This window comes from Lonchura striata, chromosome 33 (genome assembly GCF_046129695.1).
Source record: "Lonchura striata isolate bLonStr1 chromosome 33, bLonStr1.mat, whole genome shotgun sequence".
In the NCBI taxonomy this organism is placed as follows: domain Eukaryota; kingdom Metazoa; phylum Chordata; class Aves; order Passeriformes; family Estrildidae; genus Lonchura; species Lonchura striata.
The window spans coordinates 5878107-5882212 of NC_134635.1; the positions used below are offsets into that span (position 1 = coordinate 5878107).

Genomic DNA, 4106 nt, shown 5'->3' on the forward strand with positions numbered 1-4106 from the left:
AACTCCTCTTCTCCAGCAGCTCCATGCGAAAACGGGCTGGGGCAAAGCCTCGCCCTTAATTAACCTCCCCCCGGAGGGACCCCGCCCCTCATCATCATCCTGACAGCTCACACCTGTGGCTGCTCTGAGCCCTCATCAACTTAACAGCTCACACCTGTGGCTGCTCTGAGCCCTCATCATGCTAACAGCTCACACCTGGCATTTCATCCACTCTCCAACAGCGTCTCTTGCTCTCTCCCTCTCCAGCACACAGCCGACTTCTCACAGACACAGATCCAACAAAAATCTGCTACAGGTGTCGGCTTTTCTTAATCCACCTGGTTACACGATTAAAACACATACATGCATTGATGGTCTTTGAGAGAAAGCTTTCCCCTGGAGAAAACAGTCCTTTTGCCGGCACACTTTGATACACCTTCGGAAAAAGCAGAATCTGCACCAACTCCTAAGACCCCTGCCGAGGAACCCAGCCCTGCCTGGGACACCCAAAGCAGCAGACCTCAAAAAAGGAGGGGAAAAGTCAAGCTTGGAGTGGAAAAAGAGGACAGAAGTACAGCAGCCTTTAAAAATGCCTGCACGGAGCAATAGTGGGAACCAGACACATTTCTTCTTTCCTTGCTTTCTGTGATGACATAAATAGGAAGTAAGAACACGTTAAACAAAAGGCAGAGCTAGGATTTTACAGGTCTTTATTTTGGCAGGCTGCATGACAAACACCTCTTCAGGGACTGCGACGCCTTTTGGGGAATGGCAGAGAACGGAGGCAAAAGGTGCCGGGGAGCCCTTTCTGTTCCCTTCAGCCCCTGCAGCTGCTCCGCTGGTTTCAGGGCACTCGCTTGGTTCGTTCCTGAAGAAAAAGGCTAGGGCATGATTTTCAGAACTACTGCCCGTCCCCAGTCAGAGTTTCCTACATTCCTGGGTACAAATGAGTGGATGGAGAGAGCGGATGGATGCTGTCCAGCAGTGTCCCCAGGGGCATCTGGAGTGTTCACACTGCTGAGCTGAGAAAAACTCACCAAACCCAGCCCAGGGGCCTGTGATCCTCCACCCACCCGGGGGAACTCCGGGCGCTGTAAACAGAGGCCACAGCACACACCAGGCTCTGCTGTGCCCGGTGAGGAGTCTCTGTATGAGCCCTGAGCCCTGGCATCGCCTCCCAAACACCACAGAGACCTCTTGTGTCATCAGAGAAAAGCCCTGGAGCAAACATGTGTCCCCAGCACGATCAACAAGAGATGCAGAATTACCTCCTCAATAAAAACGCTGTTTCTGATGGAAATGTTACCTCTGTCGACTGCGAGGATTTTATAGGAATACTGGCTCAAGAATTCAGTGACTTCAGGGATTCCATACCACAGGTGCCTGGGACTGCTTGGGCATCCAGAGTCTATAGTATTGGTTAAACTGGTAGAGCTGAGGATACTTATCAGCTTTGTCACAGAGCTGGAACGTCACGCAGGGAGCAAGGGGTTCTCTCAGAGAGTGCAGGAGGCCAGTGAAAACAGCACCAAGGTCCTCCACGATGTCTGCTCCTAGAAAAGCCAAATAAATTAAACTATTGACATGAGCACGGACACTGGGGCAACCTTCCTTACTTTGGGCCTTGCCAGCAGCCGACAGAGCCTCACGCAGAAAAGAACTGATCGAGATCAAAAAGTGTTCCTAGTGACCTAGACAGGTGCTCCTGGCCGCTGAGGTACCTGAAAAACCCTCCAGACATCATCAGCTCTTGCTTAAGCAAATAATCCACCTTCACTGTGTTGTGCCAAAAACACGCCCAGCCCTTAACAGGGAGAGACCCTGCCAGGCACCGCCTCAGAGAAGAACCGAGCTGTACTGGGGGGACACACCCAGCCAACGTGTACGAGTTAAACAGAATTTTCTCTCAGAACTGGGACTTTCAGCACCCCCCAGGTGCTACTCGACTGCCACAGACACACAGAGGGCTTCGTGAGGTGCTCTGGGGTTGGCCAGTCCTGCTCCAAGCCCTCCTGATGCCCCTGTGGTTTTAAGGATGTCCTCAAGGAGGTGGTAGAACCTCACAGTGTTTGCCCCTGGAGCTTAATTTCTGAAGTTTTCCTTGGGAAACGCACCCACTTCCTACTTAACAAGGCAGTCCCCTCTCCCTGATCTCGGGAAGAGCTGCCCACAGGCATGGGAAACACCTTCCTCTCCTGATCGCCACGCTCTGCCCTTAAAACGCTGTTACTGAGGCCAGCTACTTCCACACCAAGACTGTCCATGCAGGGACAGTGTCCCTTCTCTTCAGGGTCAGGGAAAAAGGGCAGAAGCACCTACAGAGCTTCAATGCCCCTCCTGAGCACAAAGCACCGTGAATCTGCACCTCCTGCTGCTTGCAGGGAAGATAATAAAATGCCTCAAGGTAAAAAATGATAAATGGTAAAAAATTATTACAAGAGCGTAGAAGTGATGCTGCTTTCACTCCACTGCTAGAAATGACACATAAAACATAAAAAAAACCCTGTACCTGTTCCATTTTCAGACTGAAACAACAGCATATTCCTGGCTGCTCATGCAGCAGGGACAACAGCACTGAAGGGAAATGTTTGGATAATCACGTCTTCATTTAAAGAGAACCCAATTCCTTCATCTAAGCCATCACTGCCCTCCATCAGAACAGCCAGCACATCCATGACATCTAATAAGTGAAGGAAAAAATGTAAGCAGAGGATCCAGACTGACTGGGAAAACAACAGAGGTAGAATGCAACATTCCAGGAACACAAGGTAGCTTTTTAGTCACAAAAATTTAAAAAAAAAACCACCCAAAAAAACTAAAAAAAAAAAAACCAAAAAACCCCAAAAAATCCCAAAGGCACATTTGCCAGGCAATACAATGTTAGGGGCAGCACAAAAATCACAGCTGTACTTCACTCTGCCTTTCAAAGCTGCTGTCCAGCACAGGTTGCCCACAGAAGCTGTGGCTGCCCCCGGATCCCTGGAAGTGTCCAAGGCCAGGCTGGACAGGGCTTGGAGCACCCTGGCATGGTGGAAGGTGTCCCTGCCCATGGCAGGGGTGGAACGGGACGAGCTTTAAATAAAGGTGCCTTCCCATCCAAACCCTTCTGGGATTCCACGATTCTGTGAGCAGCCCCAGGCAGAAGGGCTAAATTTCCATTGTGGTTCGGAAATGCTGCTGCAAGAGCACAAACAGATTTCAAATACTGTTCAAGTGGCACAACCACATCAAAAATTACGTCTGGGGGTAAAGTGGCAACTCTGCAATTCCAGCCTCTGATACCAAGGACACATGGAGGGCTGAATCCGGGGGGCGTTCGGGGTCCGAGTTGGGGTCGTCCTCATGAGCCACCAGCCTGGGGACCTAAAAATCGGGGGGAACCCCGAATTGGGGGGGGACCCAAAATTGGGGGGGTCCTGGGGGGCTCTGGAAGGTCTTTGCAGCATCCCAGGAGGAATTTTTGGGGTGTCAGGGGGTTTTTGGGGAGTCATGAAGGGAATTTAGGGGGTCTCAGAGAGTTTTTGGGGGGTCCCAGAAGAAATTTTGGGGACCTTGATGGGAATTTTGGGGGTCCCAGGGGGTGTTTTGAGGTCCTGGAGAGGTTTTTGGGGGGGTCTCAGGGAGTTTTTGGGGAACCAGGAAAAATTTCAGGGGTCCTAAAGAGAAATTTGGAGGTCCCAGAAGGTGTTTTGGGGTGACGAGTAGAATTTTGGGGGTCCAGGGGGTGTTCTGGGGTCCCGAAGGGAATTTTGGGGGTCCCATGGGGGGTTTGGGGGTCCTGAAGGGAATTTTGGGGTCTCAGGGAGTTTTGGGGGGGTCCCAGGAGGAATTTTGGGGATCCTGATGGGAATTTTGGGTGTCCCGGGGTGGTTTTGAGGTCCTGGAGAGGTTTTTGGGGGGTTCTCAGGGAGTTTTTGGGGTCCCAGGAGGAATTTCAGGGGTCCTAAAGGGAAATTTGGAAGTCCCAGGGGGGTTTTGGGGTCCTGAAGGGAATTTTGGGCCTCCCGGGGGGGTTTTGGAGTCCTGGGGAAAATTTTGAGGGTCTCAGGGGTTTTTGGGAGAAATTTTGGTGGTCCCGAGTAGAATTTTGGGGGTCCTGGGGGAGATTTTGGGTTTCGGAAGGGAAT

General features: G+C 51.3%; 1 long non-coding RNA gene across 1 annotated transcript; it reads right to left on the reverse strand.

The window, feature by feature from the left end:
• Positions 1-672: 672 nt before the first annotated feature.
• Positions 673-1853, reverse strand: LOC144247790 (uncharacterized). Its single transcript, XR_013341315.1, has 2 exons — positions 1248-1853; positions 673-847 (listed from the first exon to the last, which is right to left on the reverse strand). It is a non-coding gene; the product is annotated as an uncharacterized LOC144247790 (long non-coding RNA).
• Between the last annotated feature and the right edge of the window lie 2253 nt (positions 1854-4106).